The sequence below is a fragment of the Budorcas taxicolor genome, chromosome 6, assembly GCF_023091745.1.
Source record: "Budorcas taxicolor isolate Tak-1 chromosome 6, Takin1.1, whole genome shotgun sequence".
NCBI lineage: Eukaryota > Metazoa > Chordata > Mammalia > Artiodactyla > Bovidae > Budorcas > Budorcas taxicolor.
In genome coordinates this window covers 63,326,944-63,353,550 of record NC_068915.1, presented here as the reverse complement: position 1 = coordinate 63,353,550, position 26,607 = coordinate 63,326,944, and the positions used below count along the sequence as shown (strand labels likewise).

General features: G+C 38.5%; 1 protein-coding gene across 1 annotated transcript in view; it reads left to right on the top strand.

Moving 5' to 3' along the window:
- Positions 1-26,607, top strand: part of KCTD8 (potassium channel tetramerization domain containing 8) — a 275,956-nt gene that overhangs the window by 211,370 nt on the left and 37,979 nt on the right. The gene's annotated exons all lie outside the window — the stretch shown is intronic.

The following is a 26,607-nucleotide window of genomic DNA, read 5'->3' as shown; positions in this document are numbered from 1 at the left end:
AATAGACATTTCTCCAAAGAAGACATACAGATGGCTAACAAACACATGAAACGATGCTCAACATAACTCATTGTCAGAGAAATGCAAATCAAAACCACAATGAGGTACCATTTCACGCCAGTCAGAATGGCTGCTATCCAAAAGTCTACAAGCAATAAATGCTGGAGAGGGTGTGGAGAAAAGGGAACCCTCTTACACGGTTGGTGGGAATGCAAACTAGTACAACCACTATGGAGAACAGTGTGGAGATTCCTTAAAAACCTGGAAATAGAACTGCCTTATGACCCAGCAATCCCACTGCTGGGCATACACACCAAGGAAACCAGAAATGAAAGAGACACGTGTACCCCAATGCATTCTTTGGCATTGGCTTTCTTTGGGATTGGAATGAAAACTGACAAACAGTTCATTGCAGCACTGTTTACAATAGCCAGGACATGGAAGCAACCTAGATGTCCATCAGCAGACAAATAGATAAGAAAGCTGTGGTACATATATATAATGGAATATTAATCAACTATTAAAAAGAATGCATTTGAATCAGTTCTAATGAGGTGGATGAAACTGGAGCCTGTTATACAGAGTGAAGTAAGCCAGAAAAATACCAATACAGTGTACTAACACATATATCAGAGTGCGGGCAGCTGCCATGGAGCACAGAGGTCTTACCTTGGTCTTATCTTCATGACTAAGATAATCACAATGGTGTGATCACTCACCTAGAGCCAGACATCTTGGAATGTGAAGTCAAGTGGGCCTTAGAAAGCATCACTATGAACAAAGCTAGTGGAGGTGATGGAATTCCAGTTGAGCTCTTTCCAATCCTGAAAGATGATGCTGTGAAAGTGCTGCACTCAATATGCCAAAAATTTGGAAAACTCAGCAGTGGCCACAGGACTGGAAAAGGTCAGTTTTCATCCAATCCCAAAGAAAGCGAGTGCCAAAGAATGCTCAAACTACTGCACAATTACACTCATCTCACATGCTAGTAAAGTAATCCTCAAAATTCTCCAAGCCAGACTTCAGCAATACGTGAACCGTGAACTTCCTGATGTTCAAGCTGGTTTTAGAAAAGGAAGGGGAACCAGAGATCAAATTGCCAACATCTGCTGGATCATGGAAAAAACAAGAGAGTCCAGAAAAACATCTATTTCTGCTTTACTGACTATGCCAAAGCCTTTGACTGTGTGGATCACAATACACTGTGGAAAATTCTGAAAGAGATGAGAATACCAGACCACCTAACCTGCCTCTTGAGAAACCTATATGCAGGTCAGGAAGTAACAGTTAGAACTGGACATGGAACAACAGACTGGTTCCAAATAGGAAAAGGAGTATGTCAAGGCTGTATGTTGTTACCCTGCTTATTTAACTTCTATGCAGAGTACATCATGAGAAACGCTCAGCTGGAAGAAGCACAAGCTGGAATCAAGATTGCGGGGAGAAATATCAGTAACTTCAGATATGCAGATGACACCACCCTTATGGCTGAAAGTGAAGAGAAACTAAAAAGCCTCTTGATGAAAGTGAAAGTGGAGAGTAAAAAAGTTGGCTTAAAGCTCAACATTCAGAAAACGAAGATCATGGCATCTGGTCCCATCACTTCATGGGAAATAGATGGGGAAACAGTGGAAACAGTGTCAGACTTTATTTTTTTGGGCTCCAGAATCACTGCAGATGGTGACTGCAGCCATGAAATTTAAAGACGCTTACTCCTTGGAAGATAAGTTATAACCAACCCAGATAGCATATTGAAAAGCAGAGACATTACTTTGCCAACAAAGGTCCGTCTAGTCAAGGCTATGATTTTTCCAGTGGTCATGTATGGACATGAGAATTGGACTGTGAAGAAAGCTGAGCACCGAAGAATTGATGCTTTTGAACTGTGGTGTTGGAGAAGACTCTTGAGAGTCCCTTGGACTGCAAGGAGATCCAACCAGTCCATTCCAAAGGAGATCAGCCCTGGGATTTCTTTGGAGGGAATGATGCTGAAGCTGAAACTCCAGTACTTTGGCCACTTCATGCGAAGAGTTGACTCATTGGAAAAGACTCTGATGCTGGGAGGGATTGTGGGCAGGAGGAGAAGGGGATGACAGAGGATGAGATGGCTGGATGGCATCACTGACTCGATGGACATGAGCCTGAGTGAATTCTGGGAGTTGGTGATGGACAGGGAGGCCTGGCATGCTGCGATTCATGGGTTCGCAAAGAGTCAGACACGACTGAGCAACTGAACTGAACTGAACACATATATATTGAGTTTAGAAAGATGGTAATGATGACCCTGTATGTGAGACAGCAAAAGAGACACAGATATAAAGAATAGACTGTTAGACTCTATGGGAGAAGGCGAGGGTGGGATGATTTGGGAGAATAGCATTGAAACATGTATATTATCATATGTGGAATGAATCGCCGGTCCAGGTTTGATGCATGAGACAGAGTGCTCTGGGCTGGTGCACTGGGGTGTCCCAGAGGGATGGGATGGGGAGGGAGGTGGGAGGGAGTTTCAGGATGGGGAACACATGTACACCCATGGCAGATTCATGTCAATGCATGGAAAAACCAATACAATATTGTAAGTAATTAGACTCCAATTAAAATAAATAAATTTATATTAAAAATAAATAAAATAGTCAAACTCATAGAAACAGCGGGTAAAGCAATGGTTGTCTGGTGTTAGAGTCAGGGTGCAATGGGGAATTGTTGTTGAACTGATGTTAAGTTTTGGTTATGCAAGATAAGCAATTTCCAGAGATTTTCTGTACAACATTATGCATGTAGTTACCAATATTCTACTGCACACTGAAATAATTAGAAGTTTTAACTAATAGGAATGAATGATTAGTTGGATGATGGGAGCATGGATCACAAAAAAAAATGTATCTAAAATTATTTTTCCCCATTTATAACCATTGATACCATAAACAGACATAAAGAATAAAAATCGTGGGACATTTTTTTTTTATTTAAGGACATCAGAGCAAGAAGATGTAGCTATGATCAAAGTGAAATAGTTTTCCTAAACAGGAGCAGTAGATGGCAGGAGGTCAAATATGTGCTCAAAGACACGGGAATATGTGATAAGGGCTATGAAATTGCCACTGGATGTGGCAACTGTCTTCGTAGTTGATATTAGCAAGGGTATCTACAGGGGATGGTATGGGGTAAACATGGGAGGATGACATAAGATAGATGACTGAGAGTGATTGAGATGTGAGGAAATAAATTTGGAAGATGGAAAGGCTCTTTAAAGAAGATAAAATGGGGAGACTGAGAGACAGGAAAAGAAGGTTAGAAAGTGGACCTAAACCAAAGGAGAGGTTTTGGTTTTCTAATAGGAGAAACTTAAGCCTGCTTCTTTTGAAAGAAGGATGTTTGTAGATTAAAGATCTGAGGGAAATTAGGTATGATCAATAGAGCATGTTCCTTGAAGAAATGGAAAACAATGGGTTAAAAATTATAGGTGAGTTGACTTGAAGCAAAGCTTCCCTGGTGGCACAGACTGTAAAGAATCTGCCTGCAATGCAGGAGACCCAGGTTCAATTCCTGGGCTGGGAAGATTCTCTGGAAAAGGAATGGCAATCCAGTCCCGTATTCTTGCCTGGAAAATCTCATGATAAAAGGAGCGTGGCAGGCTACAGTCCATAGGGTCACAAGAGTCGGATATGACTTACTGACTACATACTACATTCTGAAAGATGAGGGAAAATTAGGATAAACACTAGATAAGTTTGTTTGCAGACTTGTAGTTCATACTCAATGACTTCAAATTCTATTTTAAGTAGAGACACAGTCATTTGCCAGAAATGAAAGTCTTTGAAGTTGTCTTATTTGGGGATCATTATAAAGGTTTGGATTGATTTCTGTGTAGTTTGGACGAGCAGAATGATAAGATAGATTAGAAGAGTTTCCCATGTGAAATCAGTACATTGTCTAAATGTTTTTATATATAGAAATCTGTTATAACTCCTAGTCATCAATTTTGGGAAATAATCGTATTTGTCTAGCTAGTACTGGCCCCAGCCAGAAAATGGCCCCAGCCATTTGCTCATTCTAGTGTTTACTGTCTTCTCATTACTAAAAGAAATTATGAAAAACTAAAATATTAGAAGATATGTAAGAGGCACTGGGAGGTTTATACATGCTGTATATCGTTTTCTGAATTCTTAAATTATTTCAAGCATTTTTTGATCTATCTGAAGGCAATTTAGTTTTAGAAAACTAATTCCAGAATGTTTCATAAGTCAGCTGATTTCTTTGCAATCAGTCTTCTACTTAATTTATTGCTTGATAAGAAAAAAATACTAATTAAATTGACTTTAGTGCTGGCATACAGTTATTGGAATACTGACATTTTAACACCAGTTAGACTATACTCTTAATTTCATTTTCCTGATAGTCTACATCAGTTTATTGAATTTAGAGAATATTCTTATCTTTTTTTGTACTTCTATCTTAAAAATAGTTTTTTCTTCTTCTTCTTTCTTTTTTTTCTTTCTTCTTTCTAAGAAAATTAAAGAAAAAATTCACGTATCTGCTATTAAAGCCATAAGACAAACAAAACCTACATGAACGTTAACCCAGACCCTAGGTATTTTGCTAACTAAGTGTAAAAATTTGTTATTTTTTTTCAGTCGTCTTATTTTTTTTCATTGTTGTCATTCAGTAGCTAAGTTGTGCCCAACTCTTTGTGACCCAATGAACTACGGCACACCAGGCTTCCCTGTCCTTCACTGTCTCTCAGAGTTTGCTCAAACTCACGTCCATGAGTCAGTGGTGTCACACAACCACTTCATCCTCTGTTGCCCCCTTTTCCGTTGCCCTCAATCTTTCCCAGTACCAGGACTTTTTCCAATGACTCGACTCTTCTTCACACCAGGTGGCCAAAGTATTTGGAGCTTCAGCTTCAGTATTACATTCTGAGGTTTCCAAACATGAACAGAATCATAGATTTTGATAGTTGGCTGCCAATTTTAGCTTCTTTTGAGTATTATTTTAGCTTCTTTTGAGTATTATTTTGAATATGATATATCCTATATTTTCAGTCTTAGTACAGTGATACTAATGTCTTTATATATTTTAAAACATTCTGGGGGCTATTAGACTTATTTCCAGTCTCCCTATTCCCTTGCCTTTGCCAGAAAACCAGCTGGTGTTGATATCCCCTGTTCTCATTATCCTCCTTTTTTGACATGTCTCGTAGAATTTCGATGTCATAAATTCAGAAGTTTGCAGTCTTTCTTTGTTGCTGCTTTATGAAATTGCTACAGGTAAGAGGGACAGGTTGGGTATGTTTATTTTATGGTAAGAAAAAGTGCATGCTAAAAAAGAGTTTTCTATAATCGAATGTCAGAATCACAAAAAAAGAGGATGAAAAATCAGTCTCTCTTTATATCTTTGTGTTTGAATATGGAAAGGAAGCCTAAAGAAAATGAGGAAAGTTTAGTATGGAGAACAGAAGTGTTGATAATAGAATGTGGTCATTTTGCCTAAATTAATGTCTCCTGGTAATAGGGTTGTTAGATTTAGCAAATAAAAATACAGTTATGTGCTCAATCATAATCCCACTCATTGAAAACCTGTGGACTGCAGCTTTCCAGGCTTCTCTGTCCATGGGATTTTTCAGGCAAGAATACTAGAGTGGGTTGCCATTTCCTCCTCCAGGGGATCTTTCCAACTCAAGAATCGAACCCATGTCTCCTGAACTGGCACATGGCTCAGCAATAACGAATCTGCCTGCAATGTGGGAGACCCAGGTTCAATCCCTAGGTTGGGAAGATCCCCTGGAGAAGGGAATGGCAACCCACTCCAGTATTCTTGCCTAAAGAATTCCATGGACAGAGGAGCCTGTTGAGCTACACTCTACTCCATGGAATCACAAAGAGTTGGACATAACTTAGGGACTAAACAGCAGCAACCTGGGAAGCCCTTATATATATATATATGTAGTTCAATTAAGTCCATATAATCCATAATTAAGTGCATCAGTTAAGTCCATATAATCTTTCTCTCTCTAAAACAGCTCTTATTTCACTTCTTTGGAGAAGATATTGAACTTCTCTGCATTTTAGGTATCCTCGTATGAATAAAGGGGGGGGGGGCTGGATTGAACCTGTCACATAATGTTGACATGATAACCTAAATTTTATTTAAAACAGTTTCTTGCACATAGTAAACCTTTTGTTGTTGTATTAAATGCAGGTTTTGCTTTACAAGGAAATAAGCCTGTACTCTCCATTCTCCACACACTGAGTAGTCAGTGGCTTGGAGATTGGCAGCTAAAGTGAGCCTGAAAGGCAGCATGAGATTCAGTCAAAGCACCTAATACAGAGAATAACAGTGAGATCTCCTTGGGTGGAGGCCTATCTCCAGAATCATAAAAGCTGAACCCAGGGCAGCTTTCAGTAGAGGCATAAAGAACAGGCAGGTATCTTGTACTCTTCTCTTCTGTATAACTCAGAAACAATGTTCATAACCAGGTTACTTTATGTGAGCTGGACTGTCTAGGCTTATACGTTCAGAGGTTTAATAACATTTCACAAGAGATCTGGTTAATTTACCTGCCATTCAAGGCATAGTTACTTGGTGGCTATGACCTGTAATTCCTGTCTACTTTACTGAATTGAGAATTCAGAATGATACAAGATATTTATTTGCTTTTATATATGTAGTGTTTTTTAAACAAAAAAAAGATTACATAAATAATACTTACTTTGTATCCTGCACATTGTATATAAGGTAGACTCCTTAAGTATGTCTTGAATTAGTTTTGGAACCAGACCACCTGGCTCCAAAATCTGACTCTATCTCAGCTGTTTCATCTTTGGAAATTACTTAATTGTTTGATGCAACAGTTTGATTTTGTGAAATGGGGATAATCATAGAGATTTTGAAGGGGGCAAAGTAAGTATGTGTATATAAATTATGCATACATATATTTGTATTTATAAATAAAGATTTAATTCTTTCAGAATTATGATATAAATTCACAAGATAAATCTATAGTCAGCTATAACTCTATGTATTTTTGACCTTTTGTGAGGTGCACCAATGTTATAAACGTGAACAGTTTTCATTTTCCTGGGTAAAAAGAGAAAATGCATGCAAATCTCATAACCAGTACTTGGCACTTCATCTAGCAGAAAATAGCTGTGATATAGATTAGGGATTCGGAACTGGCAAAATGAGAATAGGGCAACATTGAGCTTTAAAATCAAGAAGGGCAAGAGTTGGGCTGATAGAAATTACAGAAAATGAGATGTGGATTTTGGTCTTAAGAGAGATTGTGATGCTTAAGATCATGGAGAAAGGAGTAAAGGATGAAGACCTTGCTGCATGTTTTCCTCTGAATACCTCTGACAAGTGAATTGTATAAAATAATAGAAATTCCTGTTTATCAACACAGTCACACAATAGCCTCAGGGGCCTTGTAGACACTACACATCCCTAAATATATTGTTTTGACCATGCCCAGCTGGTCTTTAGAATTGTAATAATGTTGGTCTTAGACATGTTTTAAAAGCTGCTGTAGGAGATGTGTCTCGCTCAGGGCTCCTAGAGATACTGGATTCTTGTTACAGTCCTTGACAAGACAACAAAATCATTCATGAACACAAACTAGAATAAAATCCTGTGGCTGGTAATAATTCTGATTCATGGGTGGGGTTAAAGACACACATTAAAGATATGCCGGGAGCAATACAAGATGGTGATGAAAGTGTGGGGCGAGCTGCACAGCCCGCCGCTGGCAATCATCAGCTCTCAAATCTCTCTTTAATCTCTCCAATGTAAGGGAATAGGAAAAGGAGTTCCAGCATCTAGAGAATAAAATGAACGTGAACGGCGAAGACCTCGGGTCTCTTAAGATCAAATCATGCAAAACTCACTTGATTGCTATTTTCGTAGAAGGGACACCATTTGTGGCTGCCGGGAAGGCAATAGTCATACCTCAATTTCAGTAAATCATCTGTTAGTGCCTCAGGCAGTTTTACAAATTGATTTAAATGGGCTTCAAAGTGAACCTGCTTCACACAGTCGAGACTGGCAGTGGGGTCATGATAAAAGGCACTATGGGAAGTCCCAAGGGTTTGTGCTGGAGTTAGTATTTGGTTGCATCTCCAGTTTCTTTATTAGTAAATCTACCTGGGGAGGTAATTGGCATGAAATGGAAAAGAGTGAAGTACCCTCAAGACTGAGAGAAAGCAGGTAACAAGGTTAGAGGCCAGATTATTTTAGAAAATTTGGAGGCCCAGACTGAGAGATGAAAAGATGAAAAGAAAATGTTAGTCGCTCAGTCATGTCCGACTCTTTGTGACACCATGGACTGTAGCCCACCAGGCTCCTCTGTTCATGGAATTCTCCACACAAGAATACTGGAATGGGTAGCCATTCCCTCCTCCAGGGAATCTGCTCAACCCAGGGACTGAACCTGGGTTTTTCCTTGTTGCAGGCAGATCCTTTACTGTCTGAGAGGTGAAAGTGCAAGCCAATCAAAAGAGAATACACATCCTATTGTGGCAGAAGAAAATGCTGAGTATGAGTGAATCCAAAGGCAGCAGAGATAAGCAGTGAATTAGTAAAAATGATAAATGTTTTTCAATTAAATTTCAGTTGGCAAAGTTATATTCCCATTGATTAAATATCCCCAAAGTATTAATGAACAGTGTTTTTTCTCACCCCAAAGACTGCAGACACACGTGAAGAGAGCAATAAACTACTGCCACCCACACCATCCGATATAAGGAAGCTGAAGCTCAGACAATGAATTCTTACATAGCATCAGTCCTGTGGATAATTGTGGTACACTATTCTTCACACTTTTCATATGCAGCCTTGTTTCATCTGCATGGTAACACTGCGAAATATGCTAGTATTGCTTTCACATTACTGAGGAAAGGGGCACAGAGATAAAGTAACAGCCATGAAATGAGGAAGCTGGAATTTGAGCCCAGACTTCTGGCTTTAGATGCAGTGTTCTGGGTTTTTTTTTTTTGTTTTTTGTTTTTTTCATATTTATTGCTGTTCACATAAGTTGACTCAGCTTAACATATTGCTGAGAATATAGTAGCTGTTCAATAAAGACATGTTAGCTGAAAGATTGAGTACCAAGCGATTGCTCCAGAAAGTGGCATATAAGTAGCCTGAGACTTTAAAATTCCAACCATATTTTAAAATGTTCAATTTATTTAAATTAAAAAAAAACAAAACAAAACAGTTTACCCGTTTCTTGCACCCTTAGTCCCCTACGTCTGGCAATTACCAATATGTTGGTACCAATCTGTATCTGTGAGCCTTCTTTTCTTGGGGGGGAGGGGTGGTGTTTGCTCCTTTGTTTTTTTGCTGTTATAATCCACATATAAGAGAGATTATATGCATCTATCTTTCTCTGTCTGACTTATTTCACTAAAGCATAATGCCCTCAACTCTATCCATGTTGTTGCAAATGACAAGATTTGATTCTTTTTAATAATCAATCAATATTCCATTGTTGCTATTGTTCAGTTACTAAGGTGTGTCCAACTCTTTGCAACCCTGTGAACTGCAGCACGCCAGGCTTCTCTGTCCTCCACTATCTTCCAGAGTTTGCTCAAACTCATGTCCATTGAGTCAATGATGCCATCCAACCATCTCATCCTCTGTCTCCCCCTTCTCCTCTTGCTTCACTCTTTCCCAGCATCAGGGTCTTTTCCAGTGAATGGTCTCTTCACAGCAGGTGGCCAAAGTATTGGAGCTTCAGCTTCAGCATCAGTCCTTCCAATGAATATTCAGGGTTGATTTCCTTTAGGTTTGACTGGTTTGATCTCCTTGCAGTCCAAGGGGCTCTCAAGAATCTTCTTCAGCACCACAATTGGAAAACAAATATATATTTATATACTATGTCCTCTTTATCTGTTTATCCATTGATGGACACTTAGATTATTTCACTCTCTTGGTTACTGTAAATAATACTGCAATGAACATGGGTGTGCACATATTTTTTCCAGTTAGTGTTTTTATTTTCTTTGGATAAACATCCAGAATGAGAATTGCTGGATCATATAGTAGTTCTATTTTTAATTTTTTTCAGGAAACTATCATGTTTTCTATCGTGGCTGCAATAATTTACATTCCCACCACCAGGACACAAAGGTCCCCTTTTCTCCACATCCTCACCAATGCTTTTTATTGTCATCTTTTAGATAATCACCCTTCTAACATATGTGAGATAATATGTCTTTGTAGTTGTGATTTTTATTTCCCTAATGATTAATGATACAGAGCATCTTTCATGTCCCTACTGGCCATCTCTATATATTCTTTAGAAAATTGTCTATTCAGACCTCCTGCCCACCTTTTATGAGATAGATTGCTTTTTTGCTATTGAGTTGTAAGAGTTCTTTGTGTATTCTGAATACTGTATTCACTCTTGTGCAACCCTATGACGTGTAGCCCGCCGGGCTCCTCTGTCCATGGGATTTTCCAGGCAAGAATACTGGAGTGGGTTGCCATTTCCTTCTCCAGCCCCTTATCAGATACACAATTTTCAAATGATTTCTCCCATTTTATAGGCTCCTTTTTCATTTTGTTGATGGTTTCCTTTGCTCTGCAGAAGCTTTTTACTTTGATGTAGTACCATTTGTTTGTTTTTGTATCTGTTGCTTTGCTTTTGGTGTCAGATTAAAAGATCAGTGACAAGACTGGTAGAAGTAGTTATTGCCTATCAATCCTGAGGCTTTGTTCTTAATCCTAATACTTCTAGGCTTTGGACAAGTATGATGTAGCTTCAGAGTCTATAATGACATCAAAATCCTCTCTGAAATTTCCCAGTATAGGGATTGCCTATGATTATCTTTTATTTGAATTGTAGTTTAGATTTTACCAAGAGATGAGACCACATTATCTTGTGTAATCCTCCCCTGGTGAAAACAGAACAGGCACTATTTTCCTCAGTGACAGAGATGTTCAGCTTATTTAAATTTACTCCTGCACATGACTAACAATTTGTGGAGTGAACTAGAACCCAAGGCTCTGATTTTTTTTTTTTTCCTCCAAAGCGATCTGCTTCTCCTATTCTGCTTCCTATCATATGATTTTCTTTTATAAATCAAAGATAACATAAGACTTCAATGTGCAACATTTATTTGGGGACCAATTTATAATTTTAGAAAATTCAATAGAATGCCTAGATAGTTAAGAAAATACATAATAGTGCTACCAGTTATATGAATTATATAAATTTTTAAAATGATATAACTGTGTGAATAATGAAGAAGTAACTTCACTATATCACAACAGAGATTATTTATTAAAAACTTTGTGCCACTAAGATGAAATGAACATATTTTTGAGAAACAAAAAACAAACTACTAAAATCTAATGTAGAAGTCAATTTATTTTTCAGTATGGAATACTTTCTTCAAATACACCAGAGTCTTGTATCTTAAGACCCATAAAATTTATTTAATTGAGTATTTCTGCATATATACACATGATATAATAACACATGGGTGACTTTTTTTTGTTAATTTGCATTTATTCATTAATTCAACACATAATTATTGACTCTGCTACACTCCATTTTAAATGATAGATTAACAAGATTACGCATGGTTTCTACCTTCATGAAGCTATAGCCTGGACTGCAATAGTTGGTTAGTCAAATAATCTCATCAGAAAATAAAACATTACAAGGGATAAGTCAAGAGAGAGTGACAGAGAGTAGCTGAAATTATGAGAGCATATGGCAGGATCAGTAACCTAAGCTAAAGAATCAAGGAGGCTTCCCAAAGAAGAGAAGCTTAAAGCTGACATAAGAATCGTGAATAACGGGTAACTTGGATAGGGTGCAGAAAACATTCCAAGTAGAGCTAACAGCATTCACGAGGTTCTGTGGCAGAAGGGAGGTTGTTGGGTTTGAGGAGGAGAGAACATAGTGTGGCACAAGATGAATCATGAGTGGGAGAAGAGGCCAGAACTCTGATCCTGTCAGATTTTAGACTTCATCCAGAGAGCAATGGAAGATATTGGAGGGTTTCTGTGTTCTGTTTTGTTTTTTTTAGTGTTTTGAGTGGCAAAAGCAGATCTGAATGTTACATACACGCCTCCAAAAACGCCAACATGTGGACCTCAGCTGTTTCATTGGTGTCTGCGTAATCTCTCAGCAGTGTTTCTCCCCTCCAACACCTGAGATTTATTTAATGAGTCATCTCACTCCTGTGATGTGCATATTCAAGCCATGTAGGCAGATTACAGTTCTTACAAAATGTGCATATGCTTAGGGTTAAATAGAAAATTAGGAAAGGGAGATTTCATGTATTCTTCAAGACAGTAGCTGCTGGACTTCTCTACAGGGTGGATTAATGAAGACCATTCCTTTCTTTTCCCCCTAAATTGCAAACCAGTTGAAGTCATATTTGAGTCAGATGGAGATCAAAATGCTGGCCCTACTGTTGGTAAATCTGAATTGGAGAATACAACTTGCATCCAGATCACAACCAGCCTTCCCCACAGTGCTCCATGAATTTATTTTACTCACTCGTAACTATAGACCATTCCATCCTACTAAATCCACTCCAGCCTTCCCAACAGCCAACCTGTGGTGTCAGATTCTGTTCTGATAAACTCACCCTACAGAGGAACAGGAACTCTTGTGTATCTTGCATAGGAAAAAGGAAAGACAGTAAAAGGGGAGGAGGAACGGAGAATGGAGAATCACTCGTCTGTCAGATATCACTCTTCCCTCCCAAACGAGGAGCAAGAAGGTATGAAGAAAGAGGCATAAAGGATTCCTCCCACATTGTTCTTAGGAGTGTAGTAGACATTCCTTACCTATTATAGAAGCGTGTTAAGTTGTTTCTGTCGTGTCTGACTTTGTGACCCAATGGACTGTAGCCTGCCAGACTCATCTGTCCATGGGATTCTTCAGGCAAGAATAATGGAGTGGGCTGCCATGCCCTTCTCCAGAGGATCTTCCTGACCCAGGGATTCAACCTGAGTGCCTTATTATGTCTCCCGCATTGGCAGCTGGGTCTTCACCACCAGCGCCACTTGGCAAGAGATGGTAAATATATGTCCACATTCGTCCATAGCTATTGATTTATTTGTTTTTTCTTTTATTACTACTTTTTTCTATGAACTCTTTTATTTTTTTACATATATATTTAGCTTTGTTTTTATTTATTTTTTTTATTCATTATCTTCCAAAGGATCTGGCCATATCTACTCATTTTCCATGTAGATGTAAATATGTATCAATGTGTACATTTCAGGCAAATTTATACACAGTATTCCAGGTGGTAAAGAATGATTGCTTTTTTCTTTTTGTTAATATAGCTTCAAAATCACACATTTACATATGTAAGAATTAAATACAACCAACTCACAATGATGAAAACTCTACAAGGGATAGGGAGAAATAAACATTTCTTCCCAAATGGAACTCATTTTAAAGTAACACACTTGGTTTCAAAATTAATACATCTTTCTCTTCTCCATTACTCTTTGAGCGAGTGCCAGAAGCACTGTCCACTGGGTAACCAGAAACCATGAGACCTACCTGGACTCCAGTGTGCCTTGCCCTCCAGACTCCAGGACGCTGACCTTTCTGTACTGAATCAGTCATGCTCACTTGCACTCTGACTTCAGATAGAGGTCCAGGCAGTGGGAGGCACTGCAGGATGTGGGAGCAGAGGAGAGGAATGAGGTCTGGGGTTGAGTCCCTGGGCTCCCTCTTTCATGGTTATAGGTGGCAATGGCTGAGTTCCTGGCTCCCCGGGCCAGAGCTGCTGTTAGGCAGCTGCTGTTGTTGCTAAGTTGCTTCAGTAATGTCCGACTCTATGCAACCCTGTAAAAAGCAGCCCACCAGGTCCCCCATCCCTGGGATTCTCCAGGCAAGAACACTGGAGTGGGTTGCCATTTCCTTCTCCAATGCATGAAAGTGAAAAGTGAAAGTGAGGTCTCTCAGTCGTGTCCAACTCTTAGAGACCCCATGGACTGCAGCCTCCTAGGCTCCTCTGACCATGGGATTTTCCAGGCAGGAGTACTGGAGTGGGGTGGCTAGGCAGCTCTCAGCTAGAATGTAGACACTCTTTCCAGATTGTGGTAGCCTCTGGCCCTTCAGTTCTAGAGATGCAATAAGGATCCCCTCGGATTGCCAGTCCTGCGGTGCTTTAGTATCTCTTATTGAATTCCCCTCGTCTCCATTTGTCCTTCCTTAACTTCTACTCTGACAACATCCTTGAGTTCTATTTCCTACCATGACCTTGATGTTACAGGAAGTTATGGTCATAAAGGTGATGAATTCTGTGTAAAATCAAAGCCCAGAATATTTATGGCATTATGGTATGTTCAGGGGAGAACTGATGAGTCAGAATCTCTGGATAAACACAGAAGGTGCCACACAGTTGAGAGATAGGTGATATTATTTCTCTATTGAATTGTATACTACTTAAAATAACATAATCATAACTAAAATACTAAAAATAAAACAATTTCACTGGTATAAAGTAGAATGAAAATCACCCAGTTGTGTCTGACTCTTTATGATTCCATGGACTGTAGCCTGCCGGGCTCCTCTGTCCATGGAATTCTCCAGGCTGGAGTGGATTGCCATTCCCTTCTTCAGGGGATCTTCTGGATCCAAGGATTGAACCTGAGTCTCCCGCACTGCAGGCAGATTCTTAACTGTCTGAGCCACCTTGTTAGACCGCAAGCTATTTGCTTCATTCACCACTTAGCAACTGGATATCACCCAAGCTATCCTCAATTTATCCTCGTTTCAATGACATCCAAAAAAAGACTCACGACAAGTAAGAATTTAAGTCTCAGTTTTGCCTCTTACCTGCTGGGTGACTTTGGAATTGCCATTTAACTCATCCAGGTGTCGCGTTTCTCATGTACAAAAGGTTTCAAGAGTTGAATGAGATGTTGTGTATAGAAAATGTATCACACTGTCTGACAAGTTTTAAGTACTCAATCATTTTTATGTTATTTTTACTGATGTATTATTATCATCATTATCATTATTACCGCTCAACATCGGCCCATATTGATTCATGCTTTGATTTAATGATTTTATGATCTTGATTTGTTCTTGGAGTTGCACAGAAAGCACATTTCACCTTCTGAGTGCTTCGTATATTCTGTTAATTCTTTACCCTGTTGCTGAGGGCTAAGTTCATCTGTCAATTCTGTTATTAAAGGAAACATCAATTAGAATTGAGCCTGAGCCTGCCTGTTCTGAAACACTGTTTTTTAATTTTTCCTTGTAGGAGAGTGATGATTTCTATAGTGAAGTCTTTACGTTTGTTTGGTTCAGTTAGCAATGTAAAGGCCCTAAGGGCATACATTGTATCTGCAATATCCCCTGCTATTTCTCAGCATGTAGTGATCTCTGATGTGTTCATGGACTAAAAGCAGGTGGGGCAAGTGGTCAAGAGGAGTGGCTTTCTGTGCTGCTTTCTCCCTCTGAGGGTCAAAGCAGAGACAAGCAAAGCCTGGTCACACTCTACTGACTGCCCTTGACCAGAGCTGGCCTCCTCTCTGCTAACTTTCCCCATCCAGTTGACATTTATGAATACTACTACAGAAAAAAAAAAATAGCCACCACTTTCCTCCATTCATCCTAAAAAGACTTGTCTTCAGTCCTTTCGTTTGATACCCATCTACCAAAGGACACCAACTGAGATCATCCTTGTCATCTTCAGAACTCTTATGAAGTTCAGCCTTTGCTACTTCATCAAATGGGGCCATCTTTGCCTGAAGGGTTTTCCATCACTCTCTAGAGTACATTAGAGCCTCCTGTTTTCTCCTGCCATGCCACCTCCTATGTACTCGTGCCCAAGCACTAATCACCCTTGATTTGAACTATCTTCCATATATTATATGAGCTCCTGAAGAATAGAAACCATGTCTGTTGTAGATCATAGACACCACTGTCATATCTCAACTGCCCAGATCACCTTCCTAATCTATAAAACTCAGATGTTGATAAGAGTAAATCTCCCATGGGTTGTTCTGAGGATTAAATAATAATTACACATGAGAGGCTTAAAACAATGCCTGATGCATGGTAAGTATGCATAAGTGTTCAATTTATTATTAAATTATTCAATCTTATAATGTTGATAGTATTTTAAACCTCAATTTATAGAAGAGAAAATCGAGGCATGGAGAGGTTAACCAGTTTCCCAAAGGTTATGAAGCTAGTGGGAAATAATGTGTAAATGAATGGGAATATCTGAAACCAGCATATTTATAAACTATTTTTTATTGGAATGTTCTACACTGTGTTTGTGTCAATAATACACAATTTTTAAAGGAAACCCTGATGTTTAGAGAAAATACTTGAAATTATTAGGGGCCACATAAAGTATACATTTCTTTTTTCTAGAGAATAGACTTCTTGTGGTGAATTGTTTCATTAATCTAAACGTTGACAACCTTTGAAATTCCCTTGAGATATAGAATCTATATACAAAAATAGAACAAGAATAAAGCAACATAAGCCTCCTGACAGTTCCATATAACAGCAACCTGGTTCCTATTCTTCAGTTCATTGTATCTAAACCTGGGGCAAGTGTATTTGTTATCCATTAAAGCAAGTTTAATTGTAACAAAATCAGGGATTGACAGATTCAAATGTTGTACAGATTGCTGAAGTGGTAAACAAACCCAGTGAAACTGCAATGCCACACAACATTGAGATGAATTAGGAAGCTCCTTGAAAAAGAACAAATTACTTTTGTGACTATTAGATTTACAGAAATAGAGACACTCTGTATTGAAATGAAAGATTAAAATGGTAAAAGAATTGATCTTTAATAAAATATTTGAGGCTTTGAAAGATACTGAAAAGGCAGAAAGTATTCAAGCAGGCCAAAAAACTCATAAAGAACCCAGATCAGAATAGTGTAAAGATAACAACTTAAATGAATGGTAAGAAAAACACACATTTCTTTTTTACTTTCCATTTAGAAAGAACTACATAAGGGAAGTACCCAAATTAACTTGTTTCTAAAAAACAAGAAAACAAAATTAAAAACCAAAACAAAACAGTAACTAAGCTTGTGTCTTTTATATATTTTATTTAAGTTTTGGATCAATTGAAGAGTGTACTGTATAGTATGAAATGTCAACTAGTAATATGAGATTCATAATAAAAATAGAGTTCCCTGTGCCCTCCTCCACTGTGATCCTATGGACTATTAGCCCACCATGCTCCTCTGTCCATGAGATTTCATGGGCAGGAATACTAAAATGGGTTGCCATTTCCTACTCCAGGGAATCTTCCCAACCCAGGGATCAAACCCAGATACTCTGCATGGGCAGGCGGGTTCTTTACTGCTGAGCCACCAGAGAAACCCTGTTAGGCCCTCAGAGGCAACCATTTTCTATTTATTTCCTTGTTTATTTCATCATTTAACTCCATGAAAAGTGAAAGTGAATTCTAGTCCATGGAATTCTTATTTCTAGATAAACATATAATACTACTTTATTTAAATATCAAATTAAATTTAATAGCTATAAATAATATTGTTATGTCCCAAGTTAGAAGTGAAACACGCCAACCACAGTTGAACTACCCTTCCCCAAAGGAAACCACTATCCTGAATTTTTCATTTATTATTTTTATTAAGCTATCATTGTAATAGCTCCATCTATCTATTTTGTCATGTTTTAGACAGTAAAGTTAATAGAAACAAAGTCGTTTCTTCTGCTATAGAAGGGTAAATATTGTTGAATTCTTTTTTTCTGTAAATTGAGTGGCATGTTATGGCCCTTTTCATTCTCTAGCTATGCAGCTACCTTGAAAACCTGAGATTCCTCATGACTCTTATAATCAGATCAGTCAGTCAGGCACCCTGCTGGGCAGACTGGGTCTACAGTGGAACAGGCAACATGGTAAAAAGAGTGGGCCAGAAAAGTGGGTTTGAGTCTCTGCTCCACCACTAAGTTTTTTGACAGTTTTGGCCCTGCAAAAAAGACAAGATCCTGAGAAATCAGTCATCAAGAAAGCTAGGAAGGAATGTTTGAGCATTATGAAAGAGTCTTTTAGTCTAGAAATTGTTGTTTCTGAAAAGTGCTGTTTCTAAATCATTTAACACAAGTGATCACTTAAGACTCACCTGAGTGTTTTTTTTTTTTTTTTTAAATAGGTGTCACTAGAGATCTACTGAATCAGGATTACTATGGTTGCAGCCTAGAAATTTGCGTTTTTATTTAGCACACCTTCTCCTCAGATATTTCTGGTAGAAATAAAAGTCTAAAAGGTAGTTAGAACACAATGCTATTCAATATTGAGCTATTTATTCATTATGCATACACCCAAAGATACTGAAGAGGTTTTCATCTTGGACCTTGGCTTTCAGAGCAGCCACTCTAATTTCATTTCTGGAGTTACTGGCTAGAATCAACATGGTAACAACATGTTATTCCATCAACAGACAGAGAGAAACAGAGAGTCAGAGAAAGAGAAGAGGAGGGAAAAGAAGAGAAGAGATTGGTTCATTGCAAGAAAAAATTCTAATAAAAATAAAAATTAAAAATATATGTAGTTAATTTTAGTATACCTTTTTCATGTATTAAGAACATTAAAATAATTTTACCAGTGGAGTACAAAACTGAATTTTTTACTCCTCCCAACATAATACTGAAAATATTTAAACTACATACTTATAGATAACATTCCATTTTGGTCAAATATAGCTTTCTCATCACTGTTTGAGAAAATAAGATAATGGCTATGATATATACAGTATCTCAAATAAATAAAATAAAAACCAAAATTTAAGCCTCGACCAAGTCAGTACTGGTAAATGTCATAGGTAATTTTATATAAATTTTATTACAGTAAATCCCTTCCTGGAGTTGAATGCTTTGCATCAACATTTCCAGGCTTATGGTACTTGCTAATTATAGTGTTCCAAATTGATTTTCCATAAATATCCACTTAATATGTTAAAACATTGACTGAAGCAATTATAGAAAGACTTGAAAATCAGAGATAGGGCTGGTGTAGGGGAAACAGGGTAAGATACTTGATCTTTTCCTAGCCCATGTATGAGACAAGTCACATGGCAGCTGGAGGATAACTGGGATTAGTGAATACTGACCAGCTCTTGGCGCAGGTGTTTGGAATCCAAAATAATCACCTAAATGTGCATATCTGAGTTTGTCATTACCACTGAGCATCTCTGCTGCTCAGTGGAGGAACGCTAAACAAACACAGAGAATTTATGACCAAATTTATAAATTTGCAAGCAAAATCAATTTTTTCAGGGTGTTTGCATGGAACCACCTAGCACAGATGGCTAGATTGGGCTTGGAAACCACACTCTTTTCTGTCCATTATGCTTGAGAATCTGAATATTCCCAATTGGTAGGTGTTGAAAATGGTGTGTCCTAATAAGATCTCTAGATCCTGAAGATGAGCTTTGAATATTAAGAGACTTTAATGGCAAAGTTAAAGTGAAAATGCCTCAGGAATTCCTCCATGAGAAAGAATACCATTAATAAGCAGCATACTTATCCCAAATTTTGGGGTCCCTGCTGTGAGAGTCCCGAGACAGCCTATATTTTTCTGTATATTTCTGCCAGACACTGGGTCTCTTCACATCACTAAAGAACTGCTTTTAGAAATACTTCAGAAGTTAATTTGTAACCTCTAGTTAAGTCTCTTGTAAACAATGCTTCTTGGAACACAACTTTGTAATGCAGATGATGCGAGATGGTGAAATCAGTCCTAAGCAGTACCATTCACTTGGTAATAACTATATGATGTATAATCAAGCCAGTCAATCCTAAAGGAAATCAATCTTGAATATTCATTGGAAGGACTGATGCTGAAGCTCAAGCTCAAGCTCCAATACTTTGGCCACCTGATGCAAAGAGCCAACTCATTAGAAAATACCCTGATGCTGGGAAAGATTGAGGGCAGGAGGAGAAGGGGATGACAGAGGATGAGATGGTTGGATGGCAACACAGACTCAATGGATATGAGTTTGAGCAAGCTCCATGGATGGTGAAGGACAGGAAAGCCTGGCATGCTGCATGCAGTCCATGGGATTGCAAAGAGTCAGACATGACTGAGCAACTAAACAACATGTTAATTATATTCATTTCACCATAATTATTTCCTCAAATATTACAAATTTTGTATTTGTGTTATATCATTTGCTTTAAATCAAAAAGTTTAATTTTATTTGAATAACATACAGTTTCCCTAACTATATAGATTAGTCTTTGTAGGCAGAAAAAAAAGGCCTTAACCACTTTTTAATCAACTAAAATAAATAAACTATACTTTGCATATCTTTAGTGATAATAATGATAATAACAGCAAATCTGCATCTGCGTGCATGCTGTTGTGTCCAACTCTTTGCGACCCTATGAACTGTAGCCAACCAGGATTCTCTGTCCATGGGATTTTCTAGACTAGAATACTGTTGTGGATTGCCATTTCTTCCTCCGGGGAATATTCCTGAAAGAGGGATTGAACTTGCATCTCCTGTGTCTCCTGCTTTGCAGGCAGATTCTTTACCGCTGAGCCATCCAAATGTTAATATTTTACCATGTGCTGATGTAGCTCTAAATATTTTATGTACTATTCATTCGATCACAGTAACAATCCAATACCTTAGGTATAGCTGCTGCTGCTGCTGCTGCTGAGTCGCTTCAGTCGTGTCCAACTCTGTGTGACCCCAGAGACGGCAGCCTACCAGGCACCCCCGTCCCTGGGATTCTCCAGGCAAGAACAGTGGAGTGGGTTGCCATTTACCTCCATTTTACAAATGTGAAAATTAATAACAGAGGTTATTAAACTTGCCCCAAGTAGGAGCTGTGAAATGGCAAGGCAGGGTTTTAAACCCAGTAAGTTTAGTTTCAGAATCTGTGTATTTAAATTTAAAAATGTGATGATTTATTTGACTAACTTTCCTACTTTATATATATAAAAAAGAAACTATCAGTAATTCATTCACCGATTGTTTATTGAGGTTCTGTGATATATGAGTCACTGTGGCTATGCACAGAGGGATTAAAGCCACAACAGAATGAGACAAGTACACTGCCCTATAGTTTACATTTTAAGGAGAGACGCAGACAATTAATATGCTAAGCTAGATTATGATGTGGGGATAGTGGACAGTAGTCATGCTTTCGATTGGCCAGGGAAGCCCTCTCTGAGGAGCTGGCAATGACAGTGGAAGAGAGAGAAAAAGCCAGACTTTCTGAGAGAAAAAGTTGTTGTCTCCCAGTTCTGGAGATGAGATGCCCAAAACCAATAAGGAAGCAGGGCCATGCTCCCTCTGAAACCCAAGAGGAATAACTCTTCCCACTGCCTTCCAGATTCTGCTATCCCAGCTGTTATGCAGCTAATGGCACCATAGCTACAGTCTCTGATCCATTTTCTCTTCCTTCTCCCTGTGCCTCTTTGAATCATCTTTCCTCTGTGCAAGTCTATCTCTGTGTTTGAATTTTTCATTTTTTATTTGTTAATGACACCAGTCTTACTGGAATAGAACCCATTACAATGACCTCATTTTAATTTGATTAGCTCTGTCAAGACCTCTTTCCAAATAAGGCCACATTCTGAAGTACTGGAGGCTAAGACGTCAATATCTCTCTTCTTGTTGGCTGGAAAGGAGGAGCACAGTGCAACCCATAGCAGTTTCTAGAAGTGAATAGCCAGCCACGTTCTAAATATGTCGTGTATTTGTAGCAAGGATTATCTGTGAATCTCCTTGTCACGTCAGGGGTATTTTCTCTCGGGAAACATTCACTGAGTCAATTTCCTCTTGCAGCATTCAAATATCAGTCTTGGTATTACAAAAGTTTCCCTCTGTAGGAAAATTTTGAATGCCTTGTGCATAAAAATTATTTCCTGAACAACAAATTCAAGATGAAATTCCACACAAGAATGTTTCACTCATCATTCATTCACTTTGTATTCTTTGGATATGAAGAATATTGTCAGGAAAGTAAGGTCAGTAAAGGATAGTGTCAAAAAAAAAAAAAAAAGGATAGTGTCAGAAAAGTTAAAAGATAAATCAAGTGAAAGATAATATATGTCTATCAAATACTTGATAGACTGACCATGTTGGAACCTAATAATAGATAAAAATGAAGTGCTACAAAAGTTGAATTGGGAAGAGAATTTTTCTGACTAGGAAGGTAGTATGGAGATGTGCAATGAAAGATAGTTCTACAGAGAGTGCTAATTGTCTATCAAAGATTCATACTCCCCGCTGATCACGCCGACTTGTTGCTGAGGAATAGATGCTTGACGAGGGACCACGCTTCTCAAACTCCCTTGAAATTATGTGGGACCATATGACCAATTCTCATCAGTGAAATGTAGGCAGAAGCAATGTGTGTGATGTCTTTGGGATTAAGAAAAGGTATCCTTTCTCTACTATCTTTTCTCTGCCTGCTGACTGGACACTGAGGTCAAAGCTGATCTTGAAGGATTTGTGTTAAAGGTGGCCGTCATGAGTGACTTTGTAGAGTGGACTGTCACACTTACCACACATCCTGGGTGTGTCTCTGCATGCTAAGTTGTTTCATTAATGCCTGATTATGTGCGACCCTGTGCGCTGTTGCCCACCAGGCTCCTCTGTCCATGGGGATTCTCCAGGCAAGAGCACTGGAGTGGGTTGCCATGCCCTCCTCCAGGGGATCTTTCTGACCCAGGGATGGAACCTAGGTCTCTTACGGTCTCCTGCATTGGCAGGTGGGTTCTTTACCACTAGCACCACCTGGGAAGCCCTCACCACACTTCACCTTACACTAATGACTGAGAACACAAGCATGAAACTAGTATGTTGGTAAAACTTTATTTGTGTGTATTAAGTCAGGAATTTAAGAGTTTGTCTGTTTTGGATACTAACATTATCCTCACAAATGGATATCACTGAACCTGTAAAGAGGATGGTAGAAAGGGGTTTTTCAGGAAGAGGAGAAATCACAGAAATAGGAAGGAGACCAATTTGACTGAAGTACCTCTACTGGGGTGTAATTGGAGATAAGCCTAAAAATTAGGTCTTGAACATATAATAGAAGCTTTTGAATGTCAGAATGGGTGTTCATATTTAATTCATAAGCAGTAGAGAGCTGTTGAAGGATTATGAGCAGGTTATAATATATTCAAAGGCATTTTTAGAATGTTTTTTATATTTATTTAAGTATACCATGTCTCTTTGAAGAAAGGATTATAACAACTTTTAAGATATTAATATAACAGTGTTGTATAAGAAGCGTTGGACTGAAGGAAAGAGTAAATAAGGAGCTCACATAAAAGTCACTTTGGTCTATATGTTCTACAAATGTTTCTAAGGGTCAGATAATATTTCAGGTTTAGCAGGCCACAGCTGCTCAACTCTGCCTTTATAATATGAAAGCAGTCATAGACTATACTTAAATGAATAGGCATGGCTATGTTCCAATGAAACTTTATTTACAGAAACAGTTGAACAGCTTGTGGGATTTAGTTTGCCCACCCCTGGTCCAGATGCAAAGTAACAAGATTCCAACTATAAGACCAGTGGATAGAAGGTGGAAGGACAAAGGATGAAAGGAATGTAACACATAGACGTCAATCAAATGGAACTTGCAGAGATAGCGTGTTACTTTCCATATTGACTGTAAAATTGGTGTCCTTCTTTCTCTGCTATAGTAGTAGACTAGGAGCTCCATGAAAGAAAGGCTAAATTGTATTCATCTTCATATTGAGAGCATGGTAAGTGCTCAGTGAAATATTTAAGTAATAGGAAAATTGTTTAAATTGTTGAATATGAAGAATGAGAAAGAATTAACAAAGTCCCAAAGTGTTATAGAGTGTTTGTTAAGTTTGAGTTAATGGAAAATAGTCATGCCATTATTGTAAATATTCTTAACTTTGAACAAGTTATTTTACTCTTCCACATCTGGATGTCCCAAAAGCACCTCAAAATTAGCAGGTACTGAATGCCATATTTAATTTCCTTTCTTCCTCCACTTCAAAGTCTAATCTTCCAGTATTTCCCATCTTCATCAGTGATATTGCTATTTACCTAGTCACTAAAAACAGAAGCCCTATAAGCCATTCTTGTTCTCTTTCTTAAGGAATGCAATCTGGGGGAAAAATCTTAAGTTTTCAGACACTTTTGTGGCTCTTACTCTTGAAGTGAACTTTTAAAAAACCCTTCCTCTCCATTATCATTTGTCAAATGCTTACCACAGAATATCCCTGCTCTCGGTACTTATATGTTCCTTCAATTCTCTGAGCTTCTCTTGTGGCTCAGCTGGTAAAGAGTCCACCTGCACTGTGAGAGACCTGGGTTGGATCCCTGGGTTGGGAAGATCCCCTGGAGAAGGGAAAGGGCTGCCCATTCCAGTATTCTGACCTGGAGAATTCCATGGGGTCACAAAGAAAAATAGTAAGTAAGATATTTTGTAAATGAAATTATTAAGTGAAAAATAATTTAGGTAAGAAGTACATAAGACAGAAATCATGAGAGAGGTACACAAATGTCTCAATCTGTGCAGGTGATATATGAAACCATGTCATTCGGGTTGCAAAGAGTTGGGCAGAACTGAGCGACTTTCACTTTCACTTGCATTCTCTACATAATTGTTAAGTCAGTTTCCTGGTTAAAACTGTTCCATGATTTCCCATGAAATTTGGAGTAAATCCATACTCCACATCGTGATCTACAAGGACACTTAAAATTAGTCTCTTCCGCACATCTCCAATCTACGGTCATGGCCAGTCTCTATCTTATCCGATATCATCCAGTCATTGTTGCTGTCATCTCATAAAAATTCTGAAACTTTTTTTTTTAAGTTTCCAAGTGTTTTTGCTTTTCCTTCCTTCTGTCTGGTTCTTCCCCCTTCTCTTTGTATATTAGGCAAGTATGGTGACTTTATGCTAGATGTGTTGACCTAGAATTCCTAGAATTCCCTTTAGTGTGTAGTTCTGGGTTAGCCTTGAATACAAGATATATTTTGCATGAGATTTGAAAAGTGAAGCAGCAGGCACATCTTTAAACTCTTTAAACTCTTTAAAATCTTTAAACTCTCTGAATGATAATGCAGAGCACTAGGAACTTCAGCATCTCAGTGTTATGATGGCTTACATTTTGGGGTGTGGCAGCCTCCTGAGCCATAGCTCCGTCAGATCTTTGATCAAATCTCCAACTTTAGCTTCTCTGGGTTGGAGGCATATGTGTGTAACTGTGAAGAAGGGGCTAGCTATTCCTGCAGACCACCTGTAAGATCAAGTTTAGAGTTGTTGAAAGACAGTTTCAGTAGTCAATCCTTGTGATTTCCAGTTGTTTTCCCTGCAGATTTCAGTTTGCCCTTGCTCTCTTTCACCTTCAGCTTTCCATTTCTTCACGATTTCTGGTCTTCATGATTCTATAGCAACATCAGGCTCAACTCTGCAGAGGCAGTAGGCTGCCCAGGCTTTTCCATTGGCTCCCCTGACTTTCTCATCAGCTGCCCCCCCTCACATGAGGACTAACCCCTACAATAAATTCCTTATTCTGTACTCTCATTGCAATTCTACTAACCTGAGTGAATCTTAACTTCAGTTTTAGCAAAAATATAAAAACTTAATGAGGTTTTAAGGTGGTTTCTCCTGAAGCTTCATCTTAAATAGATCTTCTATTATGTTTAAGAGGATGTTAAATTGATCATCTATTATATTTATTTTTCTAGTAGTATCTATTAACATCATCAATTCAGTTCAGTCACTCAGTTGTGTCCTATTCTTTGCAACCCTATGGACTGCAGCATGCCAGGCTTCCCTGTCAATCACCAACTCCCAGAGCTTACTCAAACTCACGTCCATCGAGTCAGGGATGCCATCCAACCATCTCATTTTCTTCTTTTTTTTTTTTTATAGTTTTTTATTTTTTTTAATTTTAAAATCTTTAATTCTTACATGTGTTCCCAAACATGAACCCCCCTCCCACCTCCCTCCCCATAACATCTCTGTGGGTCATCCCCATGCACCAGCCCCAAGCATGCTGTATCCTGCGTCAGACATAGACTAGCGATTCAATTCTTACATGATAGTATACATGATAGAATGCCATTCTCCCATATCATCCCACCCTCTCCCTCTCCCTCTGAGTCCAAAAGTCCGTTATACCCAGCTGCGTCTTTTTTCCTGTCTTGCATACAGGGTCGTCATTGCCATCTTTCTAAATTCCATATATATGTGTTAGTATACTGTATTGGTGTTTTTCTTTCTGGCTTACTTCACTCTGTATAATCGGCTCCAGTTTCATCCATCTCATCAGAACTGATTCAAATGAATTCTTTTTAACGGCCGAGTAATACTCCATTGTGTATATGTACCACAGCTTTCTTATCCATTCATCTGCTGATGGACATCTAGGTTGTTTCCATGTCCTGGCTATTATAAACAGTGCTGCGATGAACATTGGGGTACATGTGTCTCTTTCAATTCTGGTTTCCTCGGTGTGTATGCCCAGCAGTGGGATTGCTGGGTCATAAGGGAGTTCTATTTGCAATTTTTTAAGGAATCTCCACACTGTTCTCCATAGTGGCTGTACTAGTTTGCATTCCCACCAACAGTGTAGGAGGGTTCCCTTTTCTCCACACCCTCTCCAGCATTTATTG